The 24,049-nt window shown below is 42.7% G+C and overlaps 1 long non-coding RNA gene across 2 annotated transcripts in view; it reads left to right on the top strand.

Moving 5' to 3' along the window:
- LOC122548883 overlaps positions 1 to 14,310 on the top strand; it is a 17,415-nt gene extending 3,105 nt beyond the window's left edge. The window contains exons 2-4 of one of the 2 annotated variants that reach the window (XR_006311355.1): positions 7,568 to 7,801; positions 10,145 to 10,302; positions 14,277 to 14,310. This is a non-coding gene — a long non-coding RNA (uncharacterized LOC122548883). Of the gene's footprint in view, positions 1 to 7,109; positions 7,802 to 10,144; positions 10,303 to 14,276 lie in introns of those variants that run through there. The other variant, XR_006311354.1, reaches the window with a different exon arrangement.
- Positions 14,311 to 24,049: the final 9,739 nt, after the last annotated feature.

Genomic DNA, 24,049 nt, shown 5'->3' with positions numbered 1-24,049 from the left:
TGGAGGTTGGTGGGGTGGTAGGTGAGGACCAGTGGGGTTCTGTCCTGGTGGCGATTGGAGGAGCAGGGTTCAAGGGCGGAGGAGCAGGAAGTGGAGGAGATGCAGTGGAGAGCATCGTTAACCACGTCTGGGGGGAAATTGCGGTCCTTGAAGAAGGAGGCCATCTGGGTTGTACGGTATTGGAATTGGTCCTCCTGGGAGCAGATGCAGCGGAGGCGAAGGAATTGGGAATATGGGATGCTGTTTTTACAGGGGGAGGGTGGGAGGAGGTGTAATCTAGGTAGCTGTGGGAGTCGGTCGGTTTATAATAAATGTCCGTGTTGAGTCGGTCGCCCGAGATAGAAATGGAGAGGTCTAGGAAGGGGAGGGAGGAGTCTGAGACAGTCCAGGTAAATTTGAGGTCGGGGTGGAAGGTGTTAGTAAAGTGGATGAACTGTTCAACATCCTCTTGGGAGCACGAGGTAGCACCGATACTGTTATTGATGTAGCGGAGGAAAAGGTGGGGGGTGGTGCCAGTGTAGCTGCGGAAGATGGACTGTTCCACATATCCGACGAAGAGGTAGGCATAGCTGGGGCCCATGTGGGTGCCCATGGCTACTCCTTTGGTTTGGAGGAAGTGAGAGGATTGGAAAGAGAAGTTGTTCTCCGCCCCCACTCCCTCTCCGGCCTATCACCCTCACCTTAACCTCCTCCCAATGCCCCTCCCCCAAGTTCCTCCTCCCTACCTTTTATCTTAGCCTGCTTGGCACATCTTCCTCATTCCTGAAGAAGGGCTTATGCCCGAAACATCGATTCTCCTGCTCCTTGGATGCTGCCTGACCTGACTAATACTGTGCACAATACTCCAAGTATGGCCTCACCAGCACCCTAATTTTTTGAAGCATAACCTCACCTTGCAATAAATGGTAACTTTCTATTAGCTTTTTTACCTACTTGCTGTACCTGCGTTCTAATGTTTTGTGATTCATGTATGAGTATGCCCAGATCCCTCTGCATTTCAGACCCCTGCAGTTCCTTACCATTTAGATAATATGCTTTTTTCCTTACAAAATAAACAGAATGCAAATTACTTTTACATTTGACATCTCTTTATTTTTTATTATTCATTTTATAGACTCACTTTCTAACAGACCAATGCTCAGTTACTAACTTACTTGATTATATTTTTCATCTTCTGTCCGTATTTGACAACAATGTACAACACAGTTGTAATAGCCAAGAATGGGTTCAGCCGAGAGCAAAACAGTTTATAACTATCTCAACATCATTATCTTTGTATTGAGGTGGATAAAATTACTGCAACTATTGTTATGATCCTAGCTGAAGTAACTACTGGACATGTTAGATCCTTTCCCATGTTTGACCTGGTGCTGTGTGACTTCACGGGGTCTGGAGTCAATGTTAAGTGCCGCCAGGGAAATTCCATCCTCATTGTGCCTGCACCTCTGCTGGGCCTGTCCTGCTGATGGATAATAGCTGTGTCTAAGACATTATGTGTGAGGAATCACACCTTGAGTATGACTACTTCAGGCTGTTGCTTGACTAGTCTGTGAGACTGATCTCGAAACTTTGGCACTAGTCCCCAGATACTTGACAGCTGAGTTTGCTGTTGTCGTTTCTGGTGCCTGTTTCGATATCAGATTCTATTGCTTTTTTGAGACTTCTTGGTGGTTGATACAATTGAATTTGAGGGCAGCTATGAGGCAACATGTGGAAGCACATGACCAAGCAAAGATGGCAGTTTTCCCTTCCTAAAGGTCATGAGTGAACCAGATGAGTTTTCATGACAATCAGCTCATGGTCATCATTACACATTTAATTTTATCAAATGCAAATTTCACCCTCTGTCTGCGTTTCTGGATTGCATACCTTGTGACAACCCTGCTATGCCATTTCTTCCTCTTGTATGCCACCTTTTCAATTTAGCCTCTCACCTGACACGTTGTGACCTTGAGTTTGAACTCACCACAAGTGATCTCTCTCTCTCTCTAATGAGAGTGCACCCCTTGCGTCCTGTCAGAGTATGACAACTGTACTTGTAAATGATATAATACTATAAGCAGTAGAAATTGAGATAGAACATCTTATCTGGAAGCTTACAGATCTTTCTATGTGATCTAATGCCACTGTCCTAACTATTAACCTTAACATCGTAATTTGTTCCTAATTATTCACCTTCACATGATAATCTCCCTTTCACAGAGCCTCCTTTGGGTCTATAGTTTCCTCTGAAGTCTTCAAGTAGGTCACCCAATTTTTACTTAAACTGTTCATAAATATGAAGTAAAAATTATTGGGACAGAGTGGGTCTAAATAATGACATTGTTGACTGTCAATATTGAAAACTGAAGAATTTTTAGAGATGTTCATAGTTGTTTAATCCATTGCGAATCGGTGGTTAATGTCAGCTGAATACTGTAGAGTCATAGAGTCATAGAGATGTACAGCATGGAAACAAACCCTTTAGTCCAACTCGTCCATGCCGACCAGATATCCTAACCTAATCTAGTCCCATTTGCCAGTACTTGGACCATTTCTCTAAACCCTTCCTATTCATATACCCATCTGGATGCCTTTTAAATGCTGCAATTGTACCAGCCTCCACCACTTCCTCTGCCAGCTAATTCCATACATGCACCACCTTCTTCGTGAAAAAGTTGCCTCTTAGGACCCTTTTATATCTTTCCCCTCTCACCTAAACCTACACCTACTAGTTCTGGACTCCCCCACCCCAGGGAAAAGACTTTGTCTATTTATCCTATCCATGACCCTCATGATTTTATAAACCTCTATAAGGTCACCCCTCAGCCTCAGATGCTCCAGGGAAACCAGCCCCAGCCTATTCAACCTCTCCCTGTAGCTCAAATCCTCCAACCCTGGCAACATCCTTGTAAATCTTTTCTGAACCCTTTCAAGTTTCACAACATCCTTCCAAAAGGAAGGACACCAGAATTGCACGCAATATTCCAAAAGTGGCCTAACCAACGTCCTGTACAGCTGCAACATGACCTCCCAAGTCCTGTACTCAATTTTCTGACCAATAAAGTCAAGCAGACCAAGTGCCTTCTTCACTATCCTATTTACCTGTGACTCTACTTTCAAGGAACTATGAACCTGCTCTCTAAGGTCTCTTTGTTCAGCAACTCTCCCCACCATTAAGTGTATAGGTCCTGCTAAAATTTGCTTTCCCAAAATGCAGCACCTCGCATTTATAATATTTCTTATTGAATACCTTTCATATTTAAATATTGGAATATGATGTTCAGGATGTTAAATCATTTCAAAACAAAGAGAAAGTTAAACTGCCTCATCAGTACCTTTAGCACATCTGCTATTTCATTGATTATCATTTTTCCTTCAAGACATTTTGATGGTAACCCATGGTAACACCAGCTTTAATTGAATAAATGAGAAAGAATCTTGTCTTCAAGTTCCCTTGTTCTTTGTTTCTTTTTGTCTCATGAGTTTTCAAGTTGTCAAGTTTGTTGCTCTGGGGCAATTATTATATAATAGATCTTTGTTTATTATGAATGTAGCTGTAATTTCAAAGTTTCCTGTAATAGTCTTGTTCAAGTTGAGGCAATAAATGTAATTTATGCTCTCAGCACCCATCAAATCTCTGTTCATGTTTCCTCACTAGGCCTTTGAGATATTTTTAACTCAGGAGTTCAACAGGGCTCTGTCTTCCCTTGCACTGGTACTAATTGACTGCCTCTAATCACTTCCACCTTTCACCTATGACATGCCACTAGATTAGGGACAAATTTAGAGTCTTCCTCATGTTCTTAACCAAAGATTATCTGTTACCAATTCCGATCAGTCCTGAAGTACTTGTTTCTACCTAGCCCCAGTTTTTTGCTACCTTAATTCTATTATTACTCATTTACCCAATCACTTGCTTACACCAGTAATTCTCCTGATTGTTCTTCTGTTAATGTTCTTAAGATTTAAGCTTGAATAACCTTTTATCATTTCGGAAAGGGCTTGAAGGAAGCAGCTAAGAGGAGAAGTTATACAAATTATTTGGAATTTGGAAGGTTAAGGTATGATATCACGGAGCTAGTCAAGATACTATGGGGAACAGCTAATGACGGAGAAACTATTTCTGTTGGTTAGGAAGTCTAGGACCAGAAGTATGTTAAAAAAATAAGGCAACACGTGAAATCAGGAACATTTCTTCATGCAAAAGTTTAAACTCTCTTCTTCCTGTGGGAATTAACACAATATTAATTGTTCATTTTGAAGCTAATTGATCATTTTTTTCAACTAAAGGGATGTGGAATCAAGGTGCATATGGAATTAGATTATAGATCAGATGTATTTTGTTGACTGATGGAACAGGATTAAAGGCTAATTCCCATTCCAAAGTTCTTATAATCCTGAATTCTTTTCAAACCTGGTTCTTTGCATCTCTTATATCTTTGTTCTTCATTATAATAGCCTCAGGGCTCTCTGTTTTCTCTGAAGCTACATCCAATGTGACACTAGAGTCCAATTCTGCTGAATTTGGCTTTATCTTCAGCACTCTATCTCCAAACGTTAGGTGGATTCCCAGTATATTTGGCTTTTTCTGAAAGATCTGAAAATGTGTTGCTGGAAAAGCGCAGCAGGTCAGGCAGCATCCAAGGAGCAGGAGAATCGACGTTTCGGGCATGAGCCCTTCTTCAGGAATGAAGAAAGTGTGCCAAGCAGGCTAAGATAAAAGGTAGGAAGGAGGGACTTGGGGGAGGGGCCCAACAAATCCGAAGCCTCCAGCCAGGACAACCAGTACCTACAACAAATCCGAAGCCTCCAGCAACAGACCTCCCTCCGGGTCCTCCGCTCCTCTGCCTAGAAGCTCTTCAGCCACGTTCTCAAACAGACTCGCTACCACAGCCACATCTCCTTCCTCAGCACCTGCCTACGGAACCGACTGACCCCGCACAGACTCCGGACTACGTTCAGACTAACAAAATTTGGACCCAACCAGGACAACCAGTACCTACAACAAATCTGAAGCCTCCAGCAACAGACCTCCCTCCGGATGCTCCGCTCTCCCCCAAGTCCCTCCTCCCTACCTTTTATCTTAGCCTGCTTGGCACACTTTCCTCATTCCTGAAGAAGGGCTTATGCCCGAAACGTCGATTCTCCTGCTGCTTGGATGCTGCCTGACTTGCTGCGCTTTTCCAGTGACACATTTTCAGCTCTGATCTCCAGCATCTGCAGTCCTCACTTTTTTCTGAAAGATGCAAAACACAGTTTATATTAACTTGAATTAAGCTTAATCCTTGTTTTGCCTCCAATATACAGTTACGACTATTTATGCACAGATTTAGAGTTAATTGAATATTTTGTTTTTGGATGTAACACCTCTGAGTCACTTCTTTTGTTTTCCTAATAACTGTTGATAAATTTCAATGACAGGCTCACAATTACTTGGATTATGTTTACTTCAGGCTCCTTTTTTTTATATTTCCATTGTAGCTCCTCTAATCAGTCTGTTTTTCTCTTCACTGTGTTGATGGTTCCCTGAGCTGTGTTCATTAAAATCTGCCACCACTCGAAATCCTGCTGTGTCCCTTCATAAAAACCATCAGTCTTACCTCCTCGATCAACACCAATATGGTTTACATTGTGATTGTCTTGCCAATTATTTCTTCTTTGCCATTTACATTTACTTTTAATGATGAATTGCGTGCAGTACCCAAACTAATTTACCATCAATCGCTGGATTTGTTGCACGAGACTTTTCATTGAATCCCTACAGTGTGGAAATAGGCCATTTGGCCCAACAAGTCCACACTGACCCTCTGAAGAGGGCAATTTAGCTTGGCCAATTCACCTAACCTGCATATCTTTTGACTGTGGGAGGAAACCGGAGCTCCCGGAGGAAACCCACACAGACACAAGGAGAATGTGCAAACTCCACACAGACAGTTACCTGAGTCTGGAATCGAATCCTGGTCCCAAGTGCTGTGAGGCAGCAGTACTAACCACTGAGATACTGTGCCGCCCTTCTGGGACTGATTGGGTGCACTCCCTGAACTGTAATGATACACAACATATGGTCCTTACTGTCCTGAGGGATCAACTGACTCCGTCCAAGCACCTACACTGACATCCAACATTGCCCATGATTGATTGTGTCTGGATCTCCAACTGATGGGAGAGCGTCTTATGTTAACATGAAAAAGGCCCAACATGGATAGTTCAGAACCTTTCTTTTATTCATTTGTGCATTTATTGCCCATCCCTAATTACCCAGAGAGCTTTTAAGAGTCACTATATCATTGTGTATCTGGAATCACGTGTATGGCAGACCAGGTAAGGATTGTAGTTTCCTTCCCGAAAGGACACTAGTGAGTCAGACAGGTTTTTCCAACAAGTAACAATGGATTCATTGTCAATATTAGTCTCTTAATTCCACGTGCATTCAAATTTCACCATCTGCCATGGCAGGATTTGAACCCAGGTCACGAGAACATTACCAAGGTCTCTGGATTAACAGTCCAGTGATAAGGCCACGAGACCATCACCTCTCCTAGCTCTGGGGAATGAAGCTGGACAGGTTTTCAGGGTCAAGATTAGAGTGGTGCTGGAAAAGCACAGTGGGTCAGGCAGCATCCAGGAAAATCGACGTTACAGGCAAAAGCCCTTCATCAGGTTGGTCCACTGAGCCTGCACCAACCCTCCAAAAGGCATCTCACCCAGACCCACTCTATCCCATAACCCTTCATTTACCAGAGCTAATCCACCTCGCCTGCACAGCCCTGGAAACTACACAGCAATTTAGCCTGGCCAATTCACCAAATTTGCACATTTTTGCACTGCGGGAGGAAACCAGAGAAGCAGTAGGAAACCCACACAAACGGCATGGGTGGCACAGTGGCTCAGTGGTTAGTACTGCTGCCTCACAGCATCAAGTAACCCGGGTTCGATTCCCACCTTGGGCAACTGTCTGTGTGAAGTTTGCACATTCTTCCCGTGTCTATGTGGGTTTCCTCCCACAATCCAAAGATGTGCAGGCCAGGTGAATTGACCAAGCTAAATTGCCCATCGTGAATATATATAGGGTAGGGAAATGGGTCTAGGTGGGTTACTCTTCAGAGGGTCAGTGTGGACTTGTTGGGCCAAAGGGCCTGTTCCCATACTGTAGGGAATCTAATCTCAGACATAGGGGGAACATGCAATGTCTGCACAGACAATCACCCAAGGTTCGAATCGAACCCAGTCCATGGTGCTATGAGGCAATAGTGCTGACCATAAGCCACTGCACTGCTCTTCTGTAAGTGCATCAAGGGGAAGAGGATAACCAGGGAAAGAATAGGGAGGCAATCTGATTTGATTTAGTTTGAGTTGCATGGAGCCAAAGACAATTGGTAAGGTGTTAAGTGGTTCTTCCCTTTGGAGGAGGAGCATGTAGGTACAGAATTTGGGAAGAGGGACTCTGAGGTTCTTGAGCATTTGACATAGGAAGGTATTGGAATTTTCCCCAGTCTGGATGAGTTATATCCCAGCATGCTCTAGGAGACGTGTGAGGAAATTAAAGGGGCTTTGACCAAAATGTTTAATTTCTTTTCGGCCATAGGGGCAGTGCCAGAGGACCGGAAGACAGCTAATGCGATTCCACTATTCAAGAAGGGTGGTAGAGATAGCACGGAAACAGACCCTCTGGTCCAACCCGCCCATCTCGTCCATGCTGACCAGAGTTGTAGAGGCAAGGTTTCGTCAGGGATAATGAAACATGGATTTGTCAGAAGGAGTTCATGACCGACAAATTTTATTGAATTTTTTGAGGAGATGACCAGACGTGCAGATAAAGGTAATACAGTTTCTGTATTCTTATTCTTTATTCACTCATGGGATGTGGGTGTCACTGGCTGGGTCAGCATATATTACCTATCCCAAGTTACTTTTGGGATAATGGTCATGAGCTGTCTTCTTGAACCACTACCAAACCATGTGCTGTAAACCGCAATGTCTTGAGGGAGGGAATTCCAGGAGTTTGACCCTGTTGTAGTGAAGGAACAGCAATACATTTCCAAGTCGGGATAGAGAGTGGCTTGGAGGAGAACTTGCAGCTGTTGATGTTCCCATGTATATGCTGTCCTTGTCCTTCTGGATGGAAGTGGTCGTGGATTTGGAAGTTGCTGTTTATGGATCTTTAGTGAATTTCTACAGTTCACCTTGTAGCTAGTACATAGTGCTACTACTGAGCATTGGCAGTGGATGGATTTCTGCAAAATCTTTGACAAGTTCTCACTTGGGAGATTGATAAAGAAGATCATGCAATAAAGAAAGCACCTGTGATCCAGAATAACTTAGCAAGTTGGATCCAAAATTGGTTTGGTGGCTGGAGAGAGAGGGTGGTGGTAGAAGGTTATTAGTGTGATTGGAGCCCAGTGTCCATGGCATATCACAGCGGTCAATGCTGGGTTCATTGTTATTTGTGACATAGAGTATATAAATGATATAGAAGTAAAATATGTTTGGGGGAAGAATGAATAATTTTGTGGATGACACAAAGATTAGCTGGGTGGTTGACAGTGAGGAAGCTGGTTACAGGCAGATATCGCTCAGATGGACAGATCAGAGACAGTTAGATTTTAACCCTGATACGTGTGAGGTGATGCACTTCTAACAAGTAACAAGACAATGGAGTGACCAATTCATGTCAGGACACTGGGAAGCTCAGAGAACCGAAGTGTAGAAGAAATAGTAAGCACTTGATAAGATCACTGTGAGTACTGCCCCCACAGATTGGTTAAATTAAATTAAAATGAAAATCCACCAGGTGGCAGTAGTCCCTTTTTAAAAGTTCCTAAGCTGCAGTTGTAGACGGTATTAATACTAACAGCAGAATGTTTAAAGCTAAAGGCGCATGTGGTCTCTGCTACTGGTACCTGTGGGGTTTCCTCTGATCATGATGTGCCAGTGATGGAGCACAGACTCACAGCATTCTTCTTTCTAATATGTGTGAAGTGTTTGTTCCATTGTTTATCAGTCAAGTGGTTGACAACAACAGATCCTTCCTTACCAGGGCAGAAACTTAAATGTAATTTGCGCACCATATTGACACGTATCACCCCAACATTTAGAATTGATGGAGGGAAGTTATATAATCAATAATAGGAGCACACATCTGGGTGGGCAGCCTGCTTTGGCACGGACTGGAGGTGAGGTCCAAGTGTGGTTTGGATGCGAGGCCCAGCACGGTCTCGAGGCGAAGTCCAGCATAGTCTGGAGATGAGGCATGATGCGGTCTGAAGGTGAGGTCCGTCACAGTCTGGAGGTGAGTCCCGACACGGTGTGGAGGAGATGTCCAGTGCAGTTTGGAGGTGAGATCCAACACAGTCTGGAGGTGAGACCCAACGCCATCCGGAGGTGAGACCCGACGCAGTCTGGAGGAGCAGCCTAGCGTGGTCTGGAGGTGAGGCCTAGTGCAGTTTGGAGGTGAGGCCTGGTGCGGTCTGGAGATGAGGCCTGGTGTGGCCTGGGGGTGAGGCCTGGTGCTGTCTGGGCGTAAGGCCCAACACAGTCTGGAGTTGAGACCCAACACGGTCTGGAGGCGAGGCCTAGCATGGTCTGGATACAAGATCTGGCGCAGTCTGGAGGCAAGGCCCGACATGGTCTGGAGGAGAGGGCCAGTGCAGTCTGGAGGTGAGGTCTGGTGCTGTCTGAGGGTCAGGCCCAACCCTGTCTAGAGGTGAGGCACACCGTGTCTGGAGCTGAGGTCTGGCGCAGTCTGGAGGAGAGGCCCGACACGGTTTGGAGATGAAGCCTGATGCGGTCTGGAGGTGAAGCCCAACATGGTCGGGAGGTGAAGCCCAAAGCTATCTGGAGGGGAGGCCCAACGTGATCTGGAGGTGAGGCCCAGTGTAGTCTGGAAATGAGGCCTGCTGCTGTCTGGAGATGAATCCCAACGCAATCTGTAGGTGAGGCCTTTTGCCATTTGGAGGTGAGATCCGACGCGGTCTGGAGGAGAGGCCTAGCGTGGTCTGGAGGTGAGGCCTGGTGCAGTCTGGAGGCGAGGCCTGGTGAAGTCTGAAGGTAAGGCCTGATGTGGTCTGGAGGCTTTGTACCCAAGATGGCATCTTTGTAAATTGTTCACTGCACTTATGTGACATTATACCTAATTCTAATTCTAAAATTCTTTATCTTCCAGAAGATGATGGAGTGACCAGCTACAAAAGAAGACTAATCCTTAATTCTTGGAAGACTTGCATTTGTCTCAAACTGTGATGTGGGAATTTTCTTTTGGTCCCATTCTTTGTCTAAATTACCATTGACCTAAAGCCACATACCCATTGTGTTCAAATACAGGTAAATGTGCTGTACTCTGTCCTCGCAAATCTCGTAAGTAATCCTCTTTTATTTTATACTTTAGAGTGAGAGAAGTTATAAATTATATAGGTTATTTGAAACCTTTGCCATATGCTGTAATATGTTGCATAAGTAAATTTTAGTCTTTTTCCAACCATTAATCTATATTTGGGAGTAATATACGAACAAGGACAGAAGATTAGTTAATGGAAAGGAAGTAAACACTAGGTGTAAACGGAACATTTTCAGGTTGACAGATCATGGCTAATGGAGTACTACAAGATCAGTGCTAGGGCCTCAGCTATTTACAATCAATATTAATGACAAAGGTGAAGAGACAGAGAATAATATGTCTCTGTTTGCTGATGATACAAATCTTAGGGGAGAATTCTGGAATGATACCACACAGAGGTTACAAAGAGTCATAGACAAGAGATTGGACAACTAGTTGGTAGATGGAGCATTGTGTAGGGAAGTGTGACATTATTCCTTTTGGATTAAAGAATAGAAAAAGAGAACCATTTAGAAAGGATACAAAAATTGTGAATTTGATGTTCAAACAGACTTGGCTGTACTTGTTCATACAAGGAACTCAGAACGTTAACCTGCAGGTACAGCAAGCAATTAAGAAAATAAATGGTCAACTCTGTAATAAGAAAGTTTTGCTACCGACCTACAGGGCATTGGTGTGACCACTGCCTGGAATGATGTTTCTATATTTGAGGACAGATGTACTTGTATTGGAGATGGTCCAATGGAAGTCACTACATTTGTGCGGTGGATGATAGTGTAAACCTATCTGAAAGTCGAAGGTTTGTTCAGGACAGATCAATCACAATAGTGTTGTTGCGCCTGCCACACAGTGTGTTTGAATTCTTATACCCAGCAAAGGAACTGTGAGTTGATGCTTAATCATAGTAAAATAATAATGTTCATTTATTTGACACAATTAATATTAGAATAACAAATACACCACGAACTAACAATAAACACTACAAATCTTTAACTTGACTTTGGATGATCATATACCACTGGACTAAAACTTGGCCAGGCTTCAAGTGGTGATGTCATCTGGTCACCTTCTGATGGTTTCCGAGGTGTCTTCACTTTCGGTAGTTATTCTCGAGTTACCGCTCAAGTTAACACTCCTGAGGGAGGTATTGTAGTGATTCCTAACTCCGAAGTCTCCGCACACTTTTGGGAGAGTCTTGAGTATCTTTCAATGGATCGATCAGCTTCGATCACCCTGATCGATTGGACCCATCAGGTGTTGGCGTACTGATGGCAGGGTAGTCCTTAAGTGTTCATTACTGGAGGTGCCGAGTGCATGTAGGGCCTCCTTCAAATAAGGGTGTGAGGCGCCTAAATGTCCTCAATGGCTCCGATTGTCCCGGGGACGACATTCAGTTGTCCCATTCAAACCCAAATCCAGGTGTGGGGTATTGCAGGGTCTGCAGCTTCCACATTTGTTTGCAAACTGTCTGTTGGTAGCTGCAGCCTGTTTGGATTCTGGATGAGCACAGTCCCCTAGGTCAAGGCTGGTTCCCATTTCCCAGCATGCTTTAATCATTGTCCATCTTTTGTAACTTCATAATAAGATCATTGTTTTCCATCAGAAGTTCATTATTTTGATGGCCCATCCGGCCACTGTTTGTTCATGAGTGGTCAGTATTAATGGTTCATTCGGAATTGATAATAGGATTATGAGACCAGTCAGCCCTTCTCACCTCCTCTGCCGTTCAGTAGGATCATGGTGATCCAAAACTCCTGTGTTTTTGTCCATTTTCCTGTGTTTTCCCCATAATCCTTTATTCTCCTATTATTCAAGAATCTATCTATTTCAGCCTTAAATATACACAAGGACTCTGTCCCCACAGCTGCCTGTGGCAAAGATTTCCAAAGATTCATAACCTTCTGAGAGAAGAAATTCCTTCTTATCACAATCTTAAGTTGGCGCCCCTTTATTCTGAGACTATACCCTCTTGGCCTAGATTCTCCCATGAGGGGAAACATCCTCACAGCATTTACCCTGTCAAGCCCCTTAAGAAGCCTTTCTGTTTCAATGAGATCAACTAATCTTCTTCAAAAATCTAGTGAGTAGAATCCCAACCTGTTATTTTTGCACATAAGGTAATTGCTCCTTACCAGGATCATATTTGTGAACCTTTTCTGAACTGTCTCCAATGAAATGGTATCTTTCCTAAAATAAGGGGACCAAAACTGCTCATAATACTCCAGATGTGGTCTGACTGGCACCTTGTACAGGTATAGTAAGACTTCCCTATTCTTGTACGCCAACCTCCCTTGAAATAAAGGCCTTTCTGATTACCTGCTGCATCTGTGTGCTAGCTTTCCATGTTCTGGGCACAAGTACCCTCTTTGTCTTGAAGTTTTCCACATTTTGTCTCCATTTAAATAAAACTCGTTCTTTTGTTGTCCCTTTCAAAATGAGCAACATTACATTTTCTCAAATTATACTCTGTTTGCAAGCTTTTTCCCTCATTTACTTAAACTATCAATATCTCTCTGTAAAGTGTTTGCATCCCTCTCGCAACTTGCCTTTCCACCTATGTTTGTGTCATCTGCAATTTGTCTGTGATATATTCATTTCCTTTCTCAGGAATACATATTGCAAACAGTTGTGGTCCCAGCACTGAGCCCTGTGGGACCCCACTGGTCATGGGTCGCCAATCTGAACCCTTTTTCCCATTCACTGTTTCCTATCACTCACCTGATTATCTGTCCATCAGTAATAAGGGTTTGTTCCTGACTGATTAATAGTAATGATTATGAGTCAGAATTCAGTTTTTGTCTTGGAAATCAGGAATAACATGATGAAAAGTGTGATTTATATATATTAACATTATGTTATGAGAGTTTCAATACAAACTAGTGGTATATCAGGGATTTAGATTAGATTAGATTCCGTACAGTGTGGAAACAGGCCCTTCGGCCCAAGCAGTCCACACCAACCCTCCGAAGAGTAACCCACCCAGACCCATTTCCCTCTGACTTATGCACCCAACATGGTCAATTCACCTGGCCTGCACATCTTTGGACTGTGGAAGGAAACCGGAGCAAAACCACGCAGACACAGGGAGAAAGTGCAAACTCCACACAGACAGTCATCCAAGGCTGGAATTGAACCTAGGACCCTGGTGCTGTGAGGCAGCAGTGCTAACCACTGAACCACCATGCTGCCCTTTTATTTTGTGAAAGAGTTTAGTCATTACCTACTTTTATTGGAACCTGAGTAACAAAGGGAGTTTGTTTAAATTGTGTACATTTACAACAGACAAGAAATAAAAAAAATACTCTTGAAAGACATTAGCTTGATTTAGGGAATGGAATAATCAAGAATTGATTTGCGCTTAGGTGATCCCAGAGATGGCAATATTTGTTTGGCAATTTGAAGAAGACCTGACTGAGGTCTTTGCAAGAATAGTTTTTCCTAGAAAGTGAGATTGTTTCGAGAAACAGAGAGAATGAATTGCTTTGGTATAAGGGTTGCAGGTTGTGAAAATGTCCAGACCAAGTTGAAATAACTCCACAAGGGAGGACAGGAGGCTCGGAAAGGATGGAGGGATAGCTCTGTTAAATAAAGATGTAATTATCACAACTTAGAGAGGTATGTACTTAATTCAGGATGAAATAACTCCATGAAGACTGGTGCATAGTACATAACACTAACCCAGTTAGCTCAGTGCTGGCTACTAGAATGAGCAGAACCCCTAACAATCCTGTTTATCCGTTTTACAATTTTTTTTACTCTTCTTTCTTTTTTTCTTTCTTTATCCTTTTCTTTTTTATCCCAACATTCCTGTTTCTTGTTTTCCTTTATATTTCTCCCCCGCACTACTGCCTAACAGCGGTAGTGCTTATTTTTCCCCCAGCATCCATGTTGTGTGTGTGCAGGTGTAGGACACAGTGAACAACAACAAGTGTGTAAATCTTTATTTATGTTCCACCACCAGGATGAAAGGAAACACCAGAGTGGCCAGTGACAAGCAGTGCCCTTCTCAAGAGAGGGCAATGCTGTGTGAACAACCCTGTTTATATCTGTCAGCCAAGGATCCCTGATTGGACCAAGTTAACAGCCTACATAAGTGTGTGTTGGTTATAACTCTGCCGATCATAAATGACTGAAGAAATCTGGAATCTCAGTGTGTGTAACCAAGGGAAAAGTCCATGCAATTCATGGGACTGAAACTGAGAAGAAACAATTTAGTCAAATACATAGGTATTATTGGGAAGGAAAGTGATAGTTCTGAAGAAGGGTCACCGGACCTGAAATTTTAACTCTGCTTTCTCTCCACAGATGCTGCCAGTCCTGCTGAGTTCTTCCAGCAATTTCTGGTTTCCTTTCTGATTTCCAACATTTGTGTTTGGGTTTTTGTTCAGTAACGAGATGGTGCTGGGAATGGATGGGATTTTGTTTTATCATGTGTTTCAAAGTCTATCCAACTGTATAATTTATAACTAGCTTGGATTTTTTTGGACAATAAATTTCTGTTTTATTGTTAAAACAATTTTGTAACTTGCAGCAAATGTTTTAGTGAGAGACCACCATGTTAAAAGAAAAACATCACAACAATCTATCAAGCCAGATTTCATTCTGGGATCTGACTTATCCAGTAGTAACATCAGCTGGGATCATAACACTTGGTTTTAGACATGAACAATGATTGGTTAATGTAACAGCAATGGATAGCTCAATAATTATATGTCTGCTAACGCAAAAGTCTAAGCAATGGTGTTTGAATAAGAGACGGCTTCAGTTGTGTTTTCTGTTCTGTTCATTCTGTTTGGCTACAGAAGTCAGGACTGAAAATGTGTTGCTGGAAAAGCGCAGCAGGTCAGGCAGCATCCAGGGAACAGGAGAATCGACGTTTCGGGCATAAGCCCTTCCTCAGGGTTTCCTGAGGAAGGGCTTATGCCCGAAACGTCGATTCTCCTGTTCCCTGGATGCTGCCTGACCTGCTGCGCTTTTCCAGCAACACATTTTCAGCTCTGATCTCCACAATCTGCAGACCTCACTTTCTCCTACAGAAGTCAGGAGTTTGCTAACAAATCTAAACAATCTTAACCTGGAAATGAGGAGTGCAATTCATTGATTTAGATCTATAATTGTATTTATTATCATGGAGAATATTGCTTCTAACAAAAAAGAAATCCTAGTACAAATTCCATAGAGACACCTTCAGGGTTAATGCCCCAATCAGCATTCACAATAAGATGCCTGTCTTCATTTGTCTTCTTTTCTGACCTTGGGACTATATTTATGCGAGATTGTTTTCTATGTCCTTGGGGCTAAACTGAAGTAGTTCAGTTGCAAATTTAATCACGTTTATAGTTTGTGTTGAGTTACTCTCTGAAAGTCATGTTACAGAATAGAGCTTAGTATTTTACTTACAAATTACTTTCATTTCAGTGCACGTACGGTGGTTTTTGGTGTGTAGCTGATATCTATGTCCTTGTTTTTTTACTGCACATGTGATTAACCACTGAATTCTGTCAAGAACAAGTGTGTTTGATTATTCGTTCCTATAGAAAAGCTGAGAGAGGGTGGAGAATCCCTGGTTACCAGACTTACATTGATTCGAGTTATCAACTGCATTGAATTGTTAAAAAAAAATAAAGCATTATTTCCTGTAAACTGTCTTGAAAAGTAGGACTTATTATGGTGACTCTATTGGTGGACAATTTATACTTGGATCTCCTGTAATTGTTTTTCTTTATTCTTTCATGAGATGTAGTGTCCCAGGCAAGGCCATCATTTATTGCCCATACCGAATGGCCTTCGAACTGAGTGGGTTGGTGGGGACCATTTCAGAAGGCAGTTATGAGTCAGCCACATTGTTCTGGGTCTGGAGTCACATGGAGACCAGACCAGGTAAGGACATCCTTTACTAAAGAACATGCGTGAACCAGATCGTTTCTGAAGAGGAATCATGTTATACTCAACTCTGTTTCTTTCTTACAGATGCTGCCAGACCTGCTGAGTTTCTCCAGGACTTTCTGGTTCTTCAGTTTCCTGTGGTCACCATTACTGAAACTAGTTTTATTTATTTTGCATTTCTGTCATTAATTGAATTTAAATTCCACTAGCTGCTATAATGGAATTTGAACCTATTGTCTCAGGGTATTAATCTTGGATTACTAGTCTATTAGAATGACGCCACTTGCTCCACTCCCCACTTCCCGACCCCCCCCAAAAAAAACTGAAAGTAATTGCAAACAACTGTAGTGCAAAATCTGAGAAATATGTGATGTGGGTTTTCCGATTATTATTGATGTTGATTTGGAGATCTTGGCTTTTTTCCTTTTGGCCACCAGATGGCTCTCGAACTCCTAGCGTTATGTTTGTGATTATGGTCAATCCCTAACCTTGTCCAAACCTGTTACTTAGTAAACCAAGTGAGGGGAACAACTAAATGGCACAGATGTAGAAATGACTTTGGTAACAGATGCGTTGTCTATACTGTGCTGTGCATTTCCAGTATTCTTCATGTCAGATCCCCAGTATCCGCTGTTTTTTCATTTTACTGTTACTGCTGTCGTCACTTTTGGAGGCATTTCATTGCCTGATGCTCATGCCACATTTAGATATATGGGAAAAGCTATCTTCATCCTTGGATTGTCTCCAGGTCAGTTCGTTGCCCAGTTCAGTCACTCCATCCATAATGGCCAGCCCCCTAGTGACCTCAGGTCAGAAAGTCATGGCTGGGAGGTAAGGTCTCTGGGATGTTGGAGGAGGGAGTGGAATTGAAGGCAGGAAGCAAACCAGTTGAGGTATTATCGAAGCTGAGGAGATTGTCTTCTCATCAATAATGTGGCCCAACGGGAACCTACTAAAGAAATTTTCTCATCCCCAACTCCTGGGGATGCCAGGAGTTGCCTCCTGGAATAAATCAATCACACTCAATGTCAGTGGAAAGCATCATCTCCTGAAGACAGTTATTTACAAAAGGCAAAAAGAACACAGTTTGAAACCAAAATGAGATATTAAAGACAGAAGTAGAGAAACAGTTGCTGACAAAAAAAAAATTAAAGCTGCAATGGACTCAACTGGCAGCAGGCCTAAGAGTTACCAAATGCCAGCTGAAGTTGTTGAGCAGTCATACATCACATTTTGTTTTAATTCATTCATTTGATCTGGGTATTGCTGGCTGGGTCAGCATTTATTGCCCATCCCTAATTACCAATAGGCAGTTAAGAGTCAACCACATTGCTGTGGGTCCGGAGTCACATGTAGGCCAGACTAGGTAAGGACATGACAATCAGCAACAGTTTCATGGTCATCATTAGATCCTTAATTCCAGATTTATGTTTTATTAAATTCAAATTCCACAATCTGCTAAGGTAGAATTACCAAAACATTACCTCGGTTTCAGGGTTAATATTTGCATGATAATACCACTAGGTCATCACCTCTCCCTGCCAAAGAGCATGCTGGAGTATTCCTTCGGTCAAAGTTGTAAAGGTTGGCGTGGGACCTCCTGTGACTAATGTCGGCTAGTGATTTACAGGATTGGGCTGGTTTGGTTGCTGCATTGTGACTAGCCACAGGGCTGGGAAGATCTAGGCTACAGGGTGTATTGATGAAAAGAAGATGGTTGCTGTCTCCACGACACAGGCTGTGTGTGGTTGATCATTATTGTGCTTTATCACTAAGTTTGTAACATACGACCGCACAACATTCAAATGCCCAAATAGATTTCTCAGTACTCCCAGTACTGGGAGAGTTTTATTGTGTTGCTCAACTTTACTGCAACCAAAGTCTCCACTGATAGTGTTACTCAAATTCGCCTGGCACCTGTGCGTCTGGTGTACATACAGGGGCATTGCCGACTATTTACTCAACCAAAACAGGGACTGTGCAATATTTTTAGTCCAATACTTAATTAGAACTAGCACAACCAATGATTCTGTCAACAAATAATTTGTAAAAGAAAATAGAGCTTGACCATACGTTGCACCTTTAACCATTTTAGGGCAATTGGATCTGCTTCCCAGTCAAAGGCCTACTTTGGAAGCATGGTTTTTATTGTTTGTCCCTCAATTCGAGGATGAGGTGCACTCAGGGTTTCTTCTGTGGCTTTTCATGTGATTTAACAGATTAATTCTTGGCCACAGATCTTTGAACTCATGGACCAGGACACCCCAGAAGATAGGTGGGATGCAGGATTCCATTTCAAATTCGCTCTTGGATTATGGGCGACACTGACTAGGCCTAATTCATTGCCTAAACCTAGTTGCCCTTGAAAAGGTGACACAGAGCTGCCTTCTTGAACAGCTGCAGTCCATTTGCTGTAGGTTGAGCCACAATGCCATTATGGAGGGAATTCCAGAATTTTTACCCAGCCACGGTGAAGGAACAATGATATGTTTCCAAGTCTGAGTGGCTTGCAGTTAGTAGTTTTCCCATGTATCTGCTACCCTTTACCTTCTAGATAATTGCAGTCATGGGTTTGGAAGGTGCTATTAAGGAGCATCCGTGAATTTTTGCATTACATCTTAAGGGGTAAATGTAGGGGAATGGGTGGGTTGCGCGGGGGGTGTGGACTTGTTGGGCCGAAGGGCCTGTTTCCACACTGTAAGTAATCTAATCTAATCTAATCTAATCTAATCTTGTAGATGGTACCCACTGCTGTTATTGAGCATTGTGGTGGACAGAGTGGATGTTTGTGGATGTCGTGCCAGTCAAGCAGACTGCTTTGTCCTGGATGGTGGTAAGCGTTTTAAGTGCTGTTGGAACTGGAATTACTAGGGAAATTTTTCTCGTGATCTTATGAATTACTGATAGACTTTAGAGCAGGAAATGAAGTCACTACTGCATTATGGGAAACATGAAAAGTAATCAAACTGAAATAAATAAATTAATTCTTATTTAAAGAGCATAACCATTGAAAATAAAACATTTTACATATTAATCAAAAGACTTGCATTTATGTAGAATTTTTCATGACTATTTTGAAGTCACAAAGCAAACTCCCACAATCAGGAACGTGATAAGGACCAGATAATCTTTTTTTGTGTGATGCTGCTTGGGAGATTAAGATTGTCCAGGGCACTGGAAATAAGTACAGTGTGCTTCACATAAGTGAGGCCTTGGGACTTAGAAGAATGAGGGGGGGATTCTTATGAAGGGAATAGATAAGATATAAGCAAGGGATGTTGTTTCCACTGGCAGGTGAAACTAGAACTAGGGGCATAGCCTCAAAATAAGGGGGAGCAGATTTACGACTAAGTTGAGGAGGAACAAAGGGTTGTGCATTGGTGGAATTCTATGCCAGTGAAGCAGGTGAGGCTGCCTCGTTAAATGTTTTTAAGGTAAAGATAGATAGATTTTTGAACAGTAATCATTAAGGATTATGGTGAGCAGGGAGATAAATGGAGCTGAAAACACCAGCCATGATCTTATTGAATGGTGGAACAGTCTCGATGGGCCAGATGGCCTACTCCTGCTCCTATTTCTTATGTCCTTATGTAGCTCTTACAGCCACTGAGCACACAGACGGGCACTCGGATTAATGTCTCATCTAAAACACAGTTGTGGATGCAGCTGCAGCTCTGCTAGGACTTTGACCCAGCGATGATGAAGGAAAGGTTAGTGTATTTCCACATTTGAATGATGTGTGAGTTGGAGAGGTACCTGCATTTCCATGTACCAGCTTCTCCTTGGTTTGGAAGAGACAGTTAAACCACATGAGATGCATATTTAAAGTGCTGCAACCTCGAGGACTACAGAACAGAGCTGAAAAACTCAGTGAGGCAGCAGGGTGTCTGTTTTGCTTGATACAAGTCTCACTGGTCATAACTTGTCCACGTTTCTAAGACATTTCTTTGGGATGTCCACTACAATCTATAGAAGAAGTTACTTGAAGAGATGAGCAGACCCGATCAAAGTGATGTGGATCCGGAAAAACATCCTTTGAAAAACATTACATACATCTTGGTTCCTGCAATTACAACCACTTTCAAAGCTACACTGCCTTTAGTTCTTGGTGAACATATGTTCATGAAGAGATTTCTCTTCACCTCCCACAATCACACACACTTGCTCCTGGAATAAAATGTTTATTTATGTTTCAACGACTTGTAAATCCCATAATAGCTGCTCATTAGCTCAGTGTCTGGAGATGAGATCACAGCTGCGATCCACATTTACAGCACCACAATTCAAGTTTCAAACACAATCAGTTCTACCCAGTGGAGATGGGATGTTATCACATGGTCTACCATTCGTGGCTCAACAGATGGCTCTGCACACTCTTTGGCACAAAGAGACTGGTATATTTTTGAGATTTTAAAATCCAAATGCTCCTTGAATTCAACACTATCCCAGTACGTATCACAAGGTTCAAGGGTTGAACAGAGGTTTGTTCTTTCACGGTCTTCACTGACAAAGTCAGCATGTGTTGTCCATCTCTAACTGCTCTTGAACTCTATAGTGTACTGAACCATTTCAGAGGGCAGCTAGGAGTCAACCACATTGCAGTGGGTCTGGAGTCACATGTGGTGGAGAGTGTGTTGCTGGAAAAGCACAGCAGGTCAGGCACATCCAAGGAGCAGGAGAATTGACGTTTCAGGCCAGAGCTCTTCATCAGAAATGCTCCTTGAATTCAACACTATCCAGGTAAGTATCGCAGGGTTCGAGGGTTGAACAGAGGTTTGTTCTTTCATGGTCTTCACTGACAAAGCCAGCATGTGTTGTCCATCTCTAACTGCACTTGAACTGAATAGTGTGGGCTGCTGGCCTGAAACGTTGATTCTCCTGCTCCTTGGAGCTGCCTGACCTGCTGTGCTTTTCCAGCACCACACTCTCAACTCTGATCTCCAGCATCTGCAGACCTCACTTTCTCCTGGAGTCACATGTAGATCACATCAGGTATGGATGGCAGATTTCCTCCCTCAGAGTGAACCAGTTAGTTTGTTTTTGCAACAATCGATGATAGTTTCATGGTCATTTCCATATTTTTATTAATTGTACAGTAATTCCATCAAATGTAAGAGGATTAGCTTGGATTTTTAGATTACTAGTTCTTGCTGTATCATCATCTTTGGAAAATATTTTCTCTGAACTGAATCTGGTAAAGGTGCAGGTAAAGAGGTAGCAGGAGAGCTATGGTTATCTTGTCCACTAGGCACAGACAGCAGTGACGGTGGCGGGGGAGGGGGGGGGGGGTGGAGGAGGGGTCAGCTCTCAAGTGGGCACTGAGGACTTGGATACAGTACAGAAGCTGTTTCAATGGCCTCACCAGTCTAGCAGAGGTAGAAGGTGTGGAGCTGGAAAAGCAAGCAGGTCGGGCAGCATCCAAGGAGCAGGAGAGTTGACATTTCCTGCTCCTCGGATGCTGCCTGACCTGCTGTGCTTTTCCAATGCCACACGTTTTGGCTCTGATCTCCAGCATCTGCAGTCCTCACTTTCTCCTAGCAGAAGTAAGTACTGCTCTTTCTTTATACCACTCTTTGTGTCATACCACTAAGTCCCTCCTCCCTACCTTTTATCTTAGCCTGCTTAGCACACCTTCCTCATTCCTGAAGAAGGGCTTATGCCCGAAACGTCGATTCTCCTGCTCCTTGGATGCTGCCTGACCTGCTGCGCTTTTCCAGCAATACATTTTTCAAGCCAAGTTAATAGATTTATTAAGAAGGCATATAGTGTGTTGGTTTTCATTAGCAAGGGTTGAGTTTAAGAGCTGTGAGGTTATGTTGCAGCTCATAAAGCCCTAGTTAGACCACACTTGGAATATTGTGTTCAGTTCTGGTCGCCTCATCATAGGAAAGATGTGGAAGCTTTAGAGAGGGTGCAAAGGAGATTTACCAGGATGCTGCCTGGACTGGAGGCATGCCTGATGAAGAAAGGTTGAGGGAGCGAGGGCGTTTCTCATTGGAACGAAGAGGATGAGAGGTGACTTGATAGAGGTATACAAGATGATGAGAAGCTTAGGCAGAGTGGATAACTAGACACTTTTTCCCGGACAAAAATGGCTGTCACGAGGAGCATAATTTTAAGTTGATTGGAGGAAGGTTTAGGGGACATGTCAAAGGTAGGTTCTTTACACAGAGAATGGTGGGTGCATGGAATGCATTTCTCGCAGTGGTAATAGAGTGAGATACATTAGAGACATTTAAACGGCTCTTGGATAGGCACAAGGATGATAGTAAAATGAAGGGTATGTAGGTTAGTTTGATCTCAGAACAGTGCAGCACAGTACAGGCCCTCGATGTTGTGCTGACCTCTTATCCTACTCTATGCTCTATATGACAATAATAAATGAAATAAAATCAAATCAAAGCATTGCAAGTGATTCTCTAATCCCTATTCACTTCCAGGCTTTGAGAACTCATGATCCAGACTTGCAGTTTCAGTGAAACATGAACAAACTGTTCCTGAATAGATTGCTGTTGGTCCCTTTCCTGCACAGTGCATCTTACTTTAGTTGTTTGATTTAATGCTGACTCGATGGCCTCAGCTCCATTTGCCTGAGTGAATAGATTCTGACAGTCTGGCGTTTTCTGGAGAATTATCATCTGCTCTTTATTGGTGTCTGGAGGACACTATGCTCTTACATTATGAGATCAAGTAGCTAAAAAGAGAAATTCCCAATGGTGCTGCAGAAAGAAAAAGAATCAGTAGTAAGTTCTTGTTCAACCTGAGAAAAGTGTAGGTGTTGTCATCAAGTGCATTAAGTAGCTATAAAGTAGTCATTATTTATAATCTGAAAGCTCTTCTTCCTAATTGTTCATCTTGTTGATACAAAAGGATCAATTTTACAAAAGACTGTTGTTAGCAGGGCCCTATTTCATTCGAGGTTCATTAATGGTCAGATAGTTGCGACCAGTATACTCATCATTTGCTGATCAACATGTTTGAGAAGTGAGGCTTGTCACTGGTAAATCATATAAGTAAATCTAAGCTATTCTGATGGGTCTAACCAGGAAAAAAAATGATACTTTTTTTCTGTGAATTAATAAGCAGCTCATATGCTCACTCTCCTCCCTCCGTGGTTGGTGGACATGTTAGAAAAGTAAAGCAAAACTCTCCAACCTTTCGGCTTTTGTCAACATTTCCCTTTCCATTTCTATTCAACTCGCGTGTTAACACCTGATGTTTTTTTTTGTCACTTTTCTCAGTTCCTGTAATTAGCTTCTCCTCAATATCAAAGATGTGAGCAATGTGTGGCAATGGTTTGAGACTAATGAGAAATTGATCTAAAACTCTGCAAGTTAACCACTTATAGAATATCTTGGAAATTCTAGACTAAATATTGCTGAAGTTTATCATCTTGTGCTCCTTAGGATGAACACAGGGATAGATAAGTGTGAGGTCTTGAATTTTGTAAAGTCAAATTAAGGTAGGAGTTTCATGGTGAATGGTAGGGACTGACGGAATGTAGTGGAACAGAGGGACCTTGGAGTTCAGGTGCACGATTCTCTGAAACTGGAGTCCCAGGTAAACAGGGCAGTGAAGAAGGCTTTTGGCACACTGGCCTTCATCAGTCAGGGCATTAAGTATAGAAGTTGGGAAGTTATGTTGAAGTTGTAGAGGACATTGGTGAAGCCGCACTCAGAGTATTGTGTTCAGTTTTGGTCACCTTGCTATAGGAAGGATGTTATTAAACGGGAAAGAGTGCAGAGGAAACTTACAAGGATGTTGCCAGGACTCAACGGTCTGAGTTATAGGGAGAGATTTGACAAGCTCGGACTTTTTCTTTAGAGCGTAGGAGACTAATGGGGGATC

Source organism: Chiloscyllium plagiosum, chromosome 4 (assembly GCF_004010195.1).
Source record: "Chiloscyllium plagiosum isolate BGI_BamShark_2017 chromosome 4, ASM401019v2, whole genome shotgun sequence".
In the NCBI taxonomy this organism is placed as follows: domain Eukaryota; kingdom Metazoa; phylum Chordata; class Chondrichthyes; order Orectolobiformes; family Hemiscylliidae; genus Chiloscyllium; species Chiloscyllium plagiosum.
This window is presented reverse-complemented; position numbering and strand designations above follow the sequence as displayed.